Genomic DNA, 14,914 nt, shown 5'->3' on the forward strand with positions numbered 1-14,914 from the left:
TCTGGACGGAGCTCTTCCTCCTCCATTGACTCCTCCTCATCCTCCTCACAAATTGGCCCCTGCGTACCCCTTTGTGAGGAACCACGTGGCGCTGACTCTCCAGAAGCTGATGGAAAAGGTGACTCCTCATCCTCCACCTCTTCCACAACATCATCCCTTAACCCTTGCAAAGTTTGCTGAAGCAGGCAGATAAGGGGGACAGTCATGCTGACTAGTGCATCATCTGCACTTGCCATCCGCGTGGAATAATTAAAAGGACGCAAAACCTGGCAGACGTCCTTCATAGTGGCCCACTCTGTGGTTGTGAAGTCTGATCGGCGCTGACTGCGACTTCTTTGCGCCTGATGCAGCTGGTACTCCATAACTGCTTGCTGCTGCTCACACAACCGCTCCAACATATGTAACGTGGAATTCCACCGGGTAGGTAGGTCACATATGATGCGGTGTTCCGGAAGGCGGAATCGGCGCTGCAGAGCAGCAATGCGGGATCTGGCCAAGCTGGAACGCCGCAAGTGAGCACACTCTAAGCGGACCTTGTGCAGCAGGGCATCAAGATCCGGATAGTCCCTCAGAAAACTCTGCACAACCAAATTGAGCACATGTGCCAGACATGGGATGTGAGTGAGGTTGCTAAGGGCCAAAGCTGCCACCAGATTTCGGCCATTGTCACACACTACCATGCCTGGCTGGAGATTCGCTGGCAGTAACCACACATCGCTCTCCTGCTTGATGGCATTCCAGAGCTCCTGCGCTGTGTGGCTTCGATTCCCCAATGAAACTAGTTTCAAGACGGCCTGCTGACGTTTGGCCACGGCTGTGCTCATGTCGGTCATAGGTAAACGTTCACGGGTCCATGTGGAGGTGGACTGTGACGGATCCTGCAGAGTTGATTCTGAGGAACTTGTGTAAGAGGAGGAGTCAATGCGTACAGACTGGATTCCTGCAATCCTTGGAGTGGGCAGGACACGTCCTGCGCCACTCGCACGATCTGTACCTGGCTCAACAACATTAACCCAATGGGCAGTGAGGGAAACGTATCGCCCCTGTCCATGCTGACTGGTTCACGCATCGGTGGTGAGGTGGACCTTGCTACTGACGGCGTTCAGTAGCGCATGTTTTATGTTTCCCTCAACATGCCTGTGCAGGGCAGGGACAGCTTGCCTGCTGAAGTAAAAGCGGCTGGGCACCTTGTACTGTGGGACTGCCAATGCCATCAAGTCACGGAAGCTGTCAGTCTCCACCAGCCTGAACGAGAGCATTTCCAGGGACAACAGTTTGGCAATGCCTGCATTCAGAGCCTGTGCTCGGGGGTGGTTGGCCGAGAATGCCCGCCTTTTCTCCCATGCCTGTACTACCGATGGCTGTAGAGTAGACTGGGAGTGTGAGGATGACTGGGAAGGTGGTGCTGTGGGTGGAATTACACAAGGTCTCTGGACAACAGTGCCAGAGGTTCTTCCATGGCGATCCTGGGAGGAAGCCAAACCAGCTGTGCGTGAGCTGGAGGAAGAGGCAACACGAGCTGAAGAGGTGGTAGCTGCCGCTGTTGGTTGGCCTACATCTTCAGTCTGTTTCTGTAACTCCACCGCGTGCCTGGTCCGCACATGTTTCCACATATTTGTGGTATTGAGGTTGCTGACATTTTTCCCTCTTTTTACTTTCTAATGACACAGCTTGCATTTGACAAAACAAATGTCATCTGCAACTGTGTCAAAAAAGGACCAGGCACTGCAAGTCTTGGGAGCGCCCTTTTTGGCTTTGGAAAGAGACAGGCTCCTAACGGGTGCCAAAGTGGAGGCTACAGGCTCCGCAGTCTTCCCCCTCCCTCTCCCTCTTTGGCCCGTAAGGGGAATCTCTTCCTCAGAGCTGCTCCCACCACCTTCCTGTTCCTCACGCCACGATAGGTCAACGACCTCATCATCTCCACTACCTTCTGCCACCAACTGCTCCTCCTGGGTAGTCTCAGCAGCACAGTACGCACCAGAAAGCGGCACCTGAGTTTCATCATCAGATGCGTACTGTGCTGTGGTCACCGGAGGCACTGGCCCACCCGCCTCTTCAGAGTCAGAGAGACAAAGCTGTTGGGCATCACTGCACACTGCCTCTTTTTCCATTTCTCTAATGCTGCTTGGCTGGCCCCCTGTTTCCAAGCCAAGAGATTCAGAGAACAGAAGTAGAGACGGCTCCTGTCCTGGGCTCTCTGACTGCCTGGCCAATTTGGCAGGTGGTGAAGAGACAGATGGCTGCTCTCCAGTGGTCTGTGCCTGAGAGGATGTGGCACTAACTGAAGTCGATGCCGAGGCGTTAGCTGCCATCCACCCGACAACGGCTTCAATTTGGTCTTCACGCAGCAGCGGTGCACGGCGCTCTCCGACAAAGCTGCGCATGAAGGACTGTTCCCTGCTGAAACTGAGTGACGACGAGTCACCGGCGCCCGCAGCAGGCACAGAATCACCACGTCCTCTCCCTGCTCCTCTCCCTGCTCCGCGCCCACGCCCACGTGCCTTACTCCCTGCCCTCTTCATCTTGGTTGACAGATAAAGATAAGCAGAAAAGTACTAAGGCCTTAGTGTGCTTATTCCTGAAATGCTCCTCCTAACAGGTGTAAGAAACACTAATGTTGTAAAGTGTGGACTAAACTTTATTATTTTTCAAATGTGGCCTACACAAGTGTTAAGTTGTGTTTGGTGAACTTTACTTTTTTTTTTTTTGCAGATCGGGTACAGAGCTAGTTTAAATCACAAGGAGACCGTGCAGACAGCCGTAAACGGCGCTGCAAGGCCCAAAAAACCTCCTCTAGGTCATCCTATGTAGTGTTTTTCCACTATTTAGCTGGAGACGGGTGGAAAGACACTAATAGGGATTTTTTTTGTTAAATTTTAAACAGGCTGCACTATTTGAAAAAAAGGAAGTTTTTTTTCAAGGTATGAGGCAGTAACGCACCCTGAGCTGAATCCAACCGGCTATGGCTGCACACAGACTACAGGGCGAGCTGCGCTCACACAGAGACCGTGCAGACAGCCGTAAACGGCGCTGCAAGGCCCAATAAACACCCTCTAGGTTATCCTATGTAGTGTTTTTCCACAATTTAGCTGGAGACGGGTGGAAAAACACTAATAGGAATTTTTTTTTTTAAATTTTAAACTGGCTGCACTATTTGAAAAAAATGAAATTTTTTTTCAAGGTATGAGGCAGTAACGCACCCTGAGCTGAATCCAACCGGCTATGGCTGCACACAGACTACAGGGCGAGCTGCGCTCACACAGAGACCGTGCAGACAGCCATAAACGGCGCTGCAAGGCCCAAAAAAAAACCTCTAGGTTAGCCTATGTAGTGTTTTTCCACAATTTAGCTGGAGACGGGTGGAAAAACACTAATAGGAATTTTTTTTTTAACATTTTAAACTGGCTGCACTATTTGAAAAAAATGAAATTTTTTTTCAAGGTATGAGGCAGTAACGCACCCTGAGCTGAATCCAACCGGCTATGGCTGCACACAGACTACAGTGCGAGCTGCGCTCACACAGAGACCGTGCAGACAGCTGTAAACGGCGCTGCAAGGCCCAAAAAAACCCCTCTAGGTTAGCCTATGTAGTGTTTTTCCACAATTTAGCTGGAGACGGGTGGAAAAACACTAATAGGAATTTTTTTTTTTTAAATTTTAAACAGGCTGCACTATTTGAAAAAAAGGAAAATTTTTCTCAAGGTATGAGGCAGTAACGAACCCTGAGCTGAATCCAACCAGCTATGGCTGCACACAGACTACAGGGCGAGCTGGGCTCACACGGAGACTGTGCAGACAGCCGTAAATGGCGCTGCAAGGCCCAAAAAACCCCCTCTAGGTTATCCTATGTAGTGTTTTTCCACAATTTAGCTGGAGACGGGTGGAAAAACACTAATAGGAAATTTGAGAAAAAATGTGCAGCAGGCTGCACTATGAGCAAAAAAGGACAACTGTGTGAGGCAGTGTGAACCCCCCCTGAGCTGAATACAACCGGGTATATGGCTGCACACAGACTACAGAGTGAGCTGCACACACACACACACAGAGACCTTGCAGAACGCTGTTAAAACAGCGCTGCAAGGCAAGAGCAAGGTGAACAGTGAAGAACACACAGCGTTTTGCTAAATTAGCCTTTGGAAAGGAAAATAAAGCAATTAGCTATCTCAACTGGCCCTCAGTTAGAACACAGCGTCCTGTCCCTAACTGAAATCACAGCAGAGTGAGCGCAAAATGGCGGCAGCGTTTTTTATAGTGCAGAGTGACATCATTTCAGCAGCCAATCACAGCCTTGCCAGTACTTACATGCCCACCATGCTAAACAGGATGTGCCCACACTTCCAATCATTCCTCATTGGCTGCTGCGTTCAGTTTGAATTCTGGGAACTTCCGATTCCGGTATCCGATACGCGGGAAGTATCGGAATTCGGTATCGGAATTCCGATACCGCAAATATCGGCCGATACCCGATACTTGCGGTATCGGAATGCTCAACTCTAATCGTTATGAAGCCAGAAGAGGACCAACAGAGAGCTGTGGCATAAGGAATAGGTGAGGGGTTATGATAGTTTATTATTTGTTCACTCTTTCCTAACCCACATTAATCCAGCATTATGATGGCCAGCTGGCCTCCATTTTGCTGAATTTGGTTGGATTCTCTAACCTGTGATCTCCCACAAAATTTGGCATAGTAAGCCAGTAAAAATCAAAGTAATTTGTGATGTAAACTACGTAAACCAAAGTTAACCAACTAATTGGTGGTGTAAAGTTAGATCTTAAAATGTAAAGATTTAAGATTTTCTAAATTTAGAGTCCCATTTATAAATCTTGTACATTTTAAGATGCTCTAGTCTAGTCTGTTTAGTCTAAATCTGCAGCAATGACTTCACATATTGTGTATAACACATCCAGTGTAGGGGAACAGCCAAATGCAATGTCAGACCAGTAGAGTCCTATGCTGGTCAACACTGTCCATTGAGAACGGGGTCAAAGTTTGACCAGATTTTGACTTTACCATTCATTGCATCCCATACCAGCTGCCTACTAATGTGATATGGATACACTTATACTGTTTCTTATGCTAAAATCTACATGAGCAATACACATAAGCCCATAAAGATGACACGAGGCTGATGAAAAGGTTGACTAACTACTTTCCGACATGTGAATTACATTTATGTTACACATCATTTGTGGATGTATGGAGCAGGCTCAGGAGCTGAACCTCTACCATACCGATAGGATGCCAGCATCTGTTGCCAGCAACTGCGACCAGAGTTAGCGCCAATCACTGCAGTTTATCTACTTAAATGTCACGTTAAAATTCTGACACTCGATATAAAGGTGGGCGATCCCAGTCTCACTCTGTTAAAAAATAACAGGCACCTCTTAAAAAATATTTCACATCGTACCCTTCTTACAGTGTAAAAATACAGGAAAAAAATAAATAATGAAACATATTTAGCATCCATAAACATTTGCGTTGGCAAACGTTTAATCAATCTAAGTATTTACCCCTTCACAACATCCTCTGTACATGTACGGCGCAAGTCAGAAGCGGATGTATGTGGAGAGCCCCCATGGGCCGTGGGGTACTCGGTACCAGGTGCTTCGGTTCTCAAAGGGGATGTCACGGTGGCTGACCCGGTCCGTGGCCCTCGGGACGTCCATTGTAAATGGGAGGAAAGGTCTTTAAAGGGATAATGTTTGTGACACCACCTGTGGTATTCAGTCGGGGTGACCGACGCTGCCTTGGGGTCCGCTGGGGTGATGTTATGGCAGCTAGATGGTATACCATGGGGCAGCACGGTGGCTCAGCCGTTAGCACTGCAGCCTTGCAGCGCTGGAGTCCTGGGTTCAAACCCCACCAAGGACAACATCTGCAAAGAGTTTGTATGTTCTCTCTGTGTTTGCGTGGGTTTCCTCCGGGTACTCCGGTTTCCTCCACATTCCAAAGACATACTGATAGGGAATTTAGATTGTGAGCCCCATCGGGGACAGCGATGTTAATGTGTGTAAAGCGCTGCGGAATATGTTAGCGCTATATAAAAATAAAGATTATTATTATTATACCTTCCCACAGGTGAAGGGTGTCCCCAGGGCTTCCCAGTGTGTGGATGGTGTGAGGCACAGTGAAGAACGAGGACACAAGGTTGAGGTCTCTTTACTTTTACTGAAGGCTTCAACGTCTACAGTCTAGAGCACCAGATCACAGGGTAGGCAGAGTCCGGCCAGTCTGAAGGCAAATCCAGAGTCCCCTTATCCAGTTGGAAATCAGTAACCTTCCTCTAGCACCTGGATGTTGTAGTACCTTACTGCTGAGCCTCTCATAAGGTCCTCACAACTGTTGTTGGTGTTCTAGATGTTATGTCTCTCTCTCTGTCCCCCAGATGGATATAGGTCGGGCAGGCAACGTGGAATTATCTGTCCTGCCAGTCTCTGAAGTGAAATGTAGAGATCCTTACTCCCTCGGTGTTCTTGCTACCGGATTTCTGCGCCTCAGAAGGAAGCAGCCTGCTCCTGGCTGGTCTCCCTCCGATATTCCTCTCCTGTGCTCTGCTTTCCTGCATACTCTCTGCAATATGTTCAATTTAGTGTCTTCTTCCAGGAGCTGCAGCACATCAGGCTCCAGTACTCCGTCCTCCCCCTCTGTCTTCCTGGCAGGAACTGAACTCTGAACTCCGTTTCCCTCCAGATCAGGATGTTTTTATAGTGGAGTTCACCTTAAACCGGCTTAGAGCTCCCCCTTCTGGTCTGGAGTGTGAACATGTTGCATGCATTATGTTACCTGATAAAGAGATCTCCTTTATTGCCTTCAGATGTAACATCATTCCCCCTGGTGGAAGAATGACATTACTGCAACGACCAGGACCCTGGGGTGCTGCATATGGAGCAGGCTCACGGGGTGAGCCCGCCCCATACCTAGCAGGTAATGGAGATGTGTTACAACTAAGACCTGCCTTTAACAATCATGGGTAGCATGACAGCGCCCCGGCATGTGGGCGCACATCATTCTAAGCACCGATGTTGTGATGGGTTGCTTTATCAGCAGTGGGTCTGTTGAAAACCTCTGTCTTGTAATTACGAAGCTCCCTTGAAACCTAGCCTTTGACATTGTGGCAGACTGTAATTTTTGCTATATACAGAAATGCTGTGGCATTGTGGCATTGTTGTAGATAGCACAAGCAGTCAGACAATTGCAGCTTCAAGTCCCCTAAGGGACCTCTCAAGAACAGTGAAAAGTAAAAAAAAAAAAGTAAAAAAAATGTGAAAAAAAACAAGTTCAAATCACCCCCTTTTTCCTATTAAAAATAAGTATAGTTGCATTCTGAAAATTCTGATCTATCAATATATAAAAATAATTAGCCTGATTGAAAAGCACCGTAAACAAAAAAATTCAAGAACGGCAACATTTTTTGGCTCAAAAATGTTGTAACAAGTGATCAAAACATCACATATAACCCAAAATGGTGTCAGTAATAGGCTGCCGTCACACTAGCAGTATTTGGTCAGTATTTTACATCAGTATTTGTAAGCCAAAACCAGGAGTGGGTGATAAATGTAGAAGTGGTGCATATGTTTCTATTATACTTTTCAAGTAATTGTTCCACTCCTGGTTTTGGCTTACAAATACTGATGTAAAATACTGACCAAATACTGCTAGTGTGACGGCAGCCATAATATCGGCTCGTCCTACAAAAATAAGCTGTTACACAGCTCCGAAATTGGCACCACAACCCAAAAAAACATTACTTTTAAACTACTGTTTTTTTAACCACTAAAATAACAACAAAACGGGACATGTTTGGTATCACCATAAGCATACTGATGAGGAGAATTATATTGGCTGGTCATTTTTACCACACAATGTACGCCGTAAAAACAATTACAAAAAAACTATTTAAGAATTGCGTTGTTTTCACAATTTCTCCAAACCTGGAATTTGTTTTACCGTTTTCCAGTACACCATGTGGTAAAAATGATGCTGATACTCAAAACTATAACTTGTCTCTCGAAAAGAAGCCCTCGTGCCCTCGATGGAAAAATAAAAAAGTTATGGCTTTTGGAAGAAGACAAAAAAACACACTCGCTAACTAGTCATGAAGAGATTATTGAGATTGTCACAATAATCTCTATTCAGAACCTTTTTGATGGCATGGAGATGTCATGAATAGATAGAATAGAGCCACTTTGTAGAAGTGATTTCTGTTCTGGCAGACTCAGCATTGCCTTGTGATCTATTGACAGCCTTAGAGAACAATTATATTATTGTTCATACAGGTACTATACAGATGATCAGGTTTTTAAATTCATCAGATAGGGATTATATACATTAGACAGGACTGCTCTATTATGGGTATACCTTGGCGATTGGTGGAGCAGCTTAACATACTTTTTTTGCAAAAAAATATTAACTAAATACCCTGTATTTTTTCATTTTTTGACTAGCACTTGCTTATTTACTGTGACTTTTTTACAACAGAGTATTTTTTGACCTCTCTGTGCGCTTTTGTGTTTTCAAGTTCTTTGGTGGTGTGAACAGGTTCCTACAGACTTGTTCGCTATGCAGGTTGCCCATGTGTTTTTGGTTTTATAATTGTTCTCTTGTTTCTACAAGACTGGGGAGTTCACCACTCCTCTGTGGGTTATTTGCATTGTAGCTGTTCCATCTCGCATGTTCAACGTGGATATTTTCTCTCTGAGCCCTGTTCATACAGGTACTATACAGATGATCAGGTTTTTAAATACATCAGATATGGATTATATACATTAGACAGGACTGCTCTATTATGGGTATACCTTGGCGATTGGTGGAGCAGCTTCACATACTTTTCTTGCAAAAAAAAACATATTAACTAAATACCCTGTATTTTTTCATCTCTTGACTAGCACTTGCTTATTTACTGTGACTTTTTTACAACAGAGTATTTTTTGACCTCTCTGTGCGCTTTTGTGTTTTCAAGTTCTTTGGTGGTGTGAACAGGTTCCTACAGACTTGTTCGCTATGCAGGTGGCCCATGTGGTTTTGGTTTTATATATATATATATATATATGTATATACACATATATATATATATATATATATGTATATATATATATATGTGTATATATATATATATATATATATATATATATATATATATATATATATATAATATTACTGCTCTGATCCTTCATGGTAGAAAGGGGAATGCACTAGTAAAAAATTGTCTTTTTAATGGTTGCTTGGTGAATCTGAGACCAATTTGACTTCTGTTTTATTTAATAAAAATATACAGTTTTATGATTCCACTGTTATTTTTTACAAGGATCTCAAGGGTCTGTTACTCTGTGCAACAAAGAATAGTTTAAAAAAACTCCCAGAAAGATAAACTCCAATGCTGCCTTTAATCCCAAATTTATTGGCCAATTTAGGATCCCTATAATAAATACCAGAAGATGTGGCAGAGCTGAGATAGTGGTAATGATCTCTGGATATGTGTATGTACATGAAACACAGGAATGGTTCCCCTTGTCAGGGTGCACTATTTCCTTTCTTACTTCTTTGAAGACTTGTTGTAATTACTATTTTACCTTTGCTATTCAGGGTGTGTGGTTTGGGCGCTGCGCTCCAGGTGTGTCTGCAGGTTGTCAGTCAGGGAAGTCCAGACATGACTGAATTTTACGAGTATACATCAGACAATCCCGGGCATTATAAATACAGCAGCCACAATGCAAAGGATAAAATATCCATGCAGCCAGATTTTTATTAAGTGCAACTTTAATCCTCTTCTTAAGACCAAAAATGATTGCCTGGCAAGACTTGAAGTAGCTGATTTCTTTTTTTTTGTAATGTCACATATATTTACAATTTGTGCTCTCCGTTCCGCTATACTGACTCTTACAGGGGATAGAAATTCTCCTATTAATAGTTTACTATGTAGGAAGCTTTGGGATATACGTACTGTTTATTTCGCTTTTATCTGCACAAGTATCTCTTTGATCCAGCAGAGATAGGAACACAATGCATCACGATGGCAGACGTTTTATGTAATACTCCAGGAACCTCAACAAGTACTAGAGACTGAAAGTGATCTGCTTTTATATCTCTAGTCCAACAAATATGTGCGCATATATCTATTTCTTTAGTCTGCCTGTTTTACAGTAAAGCCTTACCTTGGGAACTAGCAGGGAACAACGCAGCACAGAACAATTTCTTATTATCTACCTAAAGGTGAGGAAATGTTCAAATTAAACAAATACTGGGGTGCGAGGAAATTTAGATTTTACTGCAGCTGTACCGCAGCCCCATCTGAAGAAAAATGTAGCATACTACTAAGGCCGGCGTCACACTCAGCGTAAGACAATACGGTCCGTATATTACGGCCGTAATACGCTGAAAAGTCCCCAAAATAGTGGTCCGTAGCTCCTCCGTAGGCAGGGTGTATCAGCGTATTTTGCGCATGGCATCCTCCGTATGTAATCCGTATGGCATCTGTACTGCGTGTTTTTCTCGCAGGCTTGCAAAACCGACATACGGATATACAAGGGATCCATGTGTAAAAAAAAACATATATACTGTCTATATATATATATATACAGGTCCTTCTCAAAAAATTAGCATATAGTGTTAAATTTCATTATTTACCATAATGTAATGATTACAATTAAACTTTCATATATTATAGATTCATTATCCACCAACTGAAATTTGTCAGGTCTTTTATTGTTTTAATACTGATGATTTTGGCATACAACTCCTGATAACCCAAAAAACCTGTCTCAATAAATTAGCATATCAAGAAAAGGTTCTCTAAACGACCTATTACCCTAATCTTCTGAATCAACTAATTAACTCTAAACACATGCAAAAGATACCTGAGGCTTTTATAAACTCCCTGCCTGGTTCATTACTCAAAACCCCCATCATGGGTAAGACTAGCGACCTGACAGATGTCAAGAAGGCCATCATTGACACCCTCAAGCAAGAGGGTAAGACCCAGAAAGAAATTTCTCAACAAATAGGCTGTTCCCAGAGTGCTGTATCAAGGCACCTCAATGGTAAGTCTGTTGGAAGGAAACAATGTGGCAGAAAACGCTGTACAACGAGAAGAGGAGACCGGACCCTGAGGAAGATTGTGGAGAAGGACCGATTCCAGACCTTGGGGAACCTGAGGAAGCAGTGGACTGAGTCTGGTGTGGAAACATCCAGAGCCACCGTGCACAGGCGTGTGCAGGAAATGGGCTACAGGTGCCGCATTCCCCAGGTAAAGCCACTTTTGAGCTACAGAGAAGCAGCACTGGACTGTTGCTAAGTGGTCCCAAGTACTTTTTTCTGATGAAAGCAAATTTTGCATGTCATTCGGAAATCAAGGTGCCAGAGTCTGGAGGAAGACTGGGGAGAAGGAAATGCCAAAATGCCTGAAGTCCAGTGTCAAGTACCCACAGTCAGTGATGGTGTGGGGTGCCATGTCAGCTGCTGGTGTTGGTCCACTGTGTTTCATCAAGGGCAGGGTCAATGCAGCTAGCTATCAGGAGATTTTGGAGCACTTCATGCTTCCATCGGCTGAAATGCTTTATGGAGATGAAGATTTCATTTTTCAGCACGACCTGGCACCTGCTCACAGTGCCAAAACCACTGGTAAATGGTTTACTGACCATGGTATTACTGTGCTCAATTGGCCTGCCAACTCTCCTGACCTGAACCCCATAGAGAATCTGTGGGATATTGTGAAGAGAAAGTTGAGAGACGCAAGACCCAACACTCTGGATGAGCTTAAGGCCGCTATTGAAGCATCCTGGGCCTCCATAACATCTCAGCAGAGTCACAGGCTGATTGCCTCCATGCCACGCCGCATTGAAGCAGTCATTTCTGCCAAAGGATTCCCGACCAAGTATTGAGTGCATAACTCAACATTATTATTTGTTGGTTTTTTTGTTTGTTATTAAAAAACACTTTTATTTGATTGGATGGGTGAAATATGCTAATTTATTGAGACAGGTTTTTTGGGTTATCAGGAGTTGTATGCCAAAATCATCAGTATTAAAACAATAAAAGACCTGACAAATTTCAGTTGGTGGATAATGAATCTATAATATATGAAAGTTTAATTGTAATCATTACATTATGGTAAATAATGAAATTTAACACTATATGCTAATTTTTTGAGAAGGACCTGTATATATATATGTCAGTGAGACACATATATGTATATATATTAATATTTCATAGAGCGCGAGATAGCTTTAAAGCCGGTAATTCAATTGCTGACTTTTGCTATCTCCTTCCTAAACCCGACATGATATGAGACATGGTTTACATACAGTAAACCATCTCATATCACCATTTTTTTGCATATTCCACACTACTAATGTTAGTAGTGTGTATATGCAAAATTTGGCCGTTCTAGCTATTAAATTAAAGGGTTAAATTGCGGAAAAAATTGGCGTGGGCTCCCGCACAATTTTCTCCGCCAGAGTAGTAAAGCCAGTGACTGAGGGCAGATATTAATAGCCTGGAGAGGGTCCATGGTTATTGCCCCCCCCCCCGGCTAAAAACATCTGCCCCCAGCCACCCCAGAAAAGGCACATCTGTAAGATGCGCCTATTCTGGCACTTGGCCACTCTCTTCCCACTCCCGTGTAGCGGTGGGATATGGGGTAATGAAGGGTTAATGCCACCTTGCTATTGTAAGGTGACATTAAGCCAAATTAATAATGGAGAGGCGTCAATTATGACACATATCCATTATTAATCCAATACTAGTAAAGGGTTAAAAAAAGACAAACACATTATTAAAAATTATTTTAATGAAATAAAAACAACGGTTGTTGTAATAATTTATTCTACGCTCAATCCATCTGAAGACCCTCGCTCTGTAACAAAGAAAAAATAATAAACCAACAATATACATACCTTCCGAAGATCTGTAAGGTCCCATGATGTAAATCCATCTGAAGGGGTTAAAATATTTTGCAGCCAGGAGCTCTGTTTAATGCAGCGGTGCTCCTGGCTGCAAAACCCTGGGGAATGAAGGTAAAGTAGGTCAATGACCTATATTTACCTTCATTTGCGGTGAGGCGCCCTCTGCTGGTTGTCCTCATATGAATTTGAGCCTGGGAGCTTTCTAGGAAAGTTCCCACGCTTGAGGAACAACCAGCAGAGGGCGCATCACCGCGAATGAAGGTAAATATAGGTCATTGACTCCCCCTCATCAAGACCTGTGTGAACATTGACGGTCTTGATGAATCGGGACATTGACTGTCTTGATGAATTAGAGACTTCATTAGTTAAAAACAGAATAATAATTTTTTTAGGGGGGTCTTTATTGATGCAGAAATTCAATTTATTTTTTAACATAATAAAGCAATGCACAAGGGGAAAAGGCATTTTTAATGCTTTTCATGTGTTATACTGTACATATTTCTTACCAATTTTTTTCAGTCATAACACGAGACAAAGGAGGGCAACAAAATTAATAAAGGGGATGGGAGAACGACAATACCCAGATAGATTAGCGAAATTAGGATTATTTAGTCTACAAAAAAGACGACTGAGGGGCGATCTAATAACCATGTATAAGTATATAAGGGGACAATACAAATATCTCGCTGAGGATCTGTTTATACCAAGGAAGGTGATGGGCACAAGGGGGCATTCTTTGCGTCTGGAGGAGAGAAGGTTTTTCCACCAACATAGAAGAGGATTCTTTACTGTTAGGGCAGTGAGAATCTGGAATTGCTTGCCTGAGGAGGTGGTGATGGCGAACTCAGTCGAGGGGTTCAAGAGAGGCCTGGATGTCTTCCTGGAGCAGAACAATATTGTATCATATAATTATTAGGTTCTGTAGAAGGACGTAGATCTGGGTATTTATTATAATGGAATACAGGCTGAACTGGATGGACAAATGTCTTTTTTCGGCCTTACTAACTATGTTACTATGTTACTATGTTACTATGAGACTTGAACAATGAAGATCCAATCTCCCAATCACTTTTCTAATACAAAAGATTACGTCTGTATTGCAGTGTTATCATCCAAGCATACGAGAGCAATAAAATAAAAAAACTAATCTTTTTTAATATAATATTATTGCATAATCTTATTTCACGTTAAAGGCATGTTTTCAATAATATTCCAATAACTGATATTACAAAAACTCATTTGGTTTCATTGTTAATCTTTCATTTAAATAAGCCCTGTATATTACAAGATGGCTTTTCTTTTCTTCTTTTCCGTTCGATTTTTCCTTTCAAATGACATGAAAAAAAAAATTAAGCAACAGCATTACGCAAACTTCACTGTGTTTAATAGGACCGTGAATTAAATAAGAAGTCTGATTATTCGTCATAATGCCAAACTCAATGTTTTAACAGGACTTTGTATTATACAGAAACATATGTTTAAAGCAATAAAACGTATGTAAAATTAGAATTTCACTTTAACTGTAAAACTGTTTTCCATTTTGATTTTATAACCATCACTTTTGTCAAATTAGTCACTGTTTTATCCCAAATTAAATTTGGATTTTTAAACTCTTATAAAGTTGCCGCCTTCATAGCAGCTTCGTATTAGACTAAATTACAATGTGAACTTATGTGGGTTCATTTACCAAATTGTTTCACTATGGGTCTATTGGAATAAGTACAAAAAGGCAAGACATTAACTCCTTCAAGACAACGCGATTTTCCGCTTTTGCACCTTCAATTTTTTTCCTTCACCGACTCCCAGAGCCTAAGCTTTTTTGTTTTTTTCTGTTAATATGGCCATGTGAGGACTTGTTTTTTTTGCAGGACGAGTTGTATTTTTGAAAGACACCATTGATTTTATCATATAATATTCAGGAAAACGGAAAAAAAAAATACAAGTGCTGTGAAGTTGAAAAAAAAAAGTGCAATTCCACAATTGCATTTTTATTTTATTATCTAACATGTTTACT

Source organism: Ranitomeya imitator, chromosome 5, assembly GCF_032444005.1.
Source record: "Ranitomeya imitator isolate aRanImi1 chromosome 5, aRanImi1.pri, whole genome shotgun sequence".
Classification (NCBI taxonomy): Eukaryota; Metazoa; Chordata; class Amphibia; order Anura; family Dendrobatidae; genus Ranitomeya; species Ranitomeya imitator.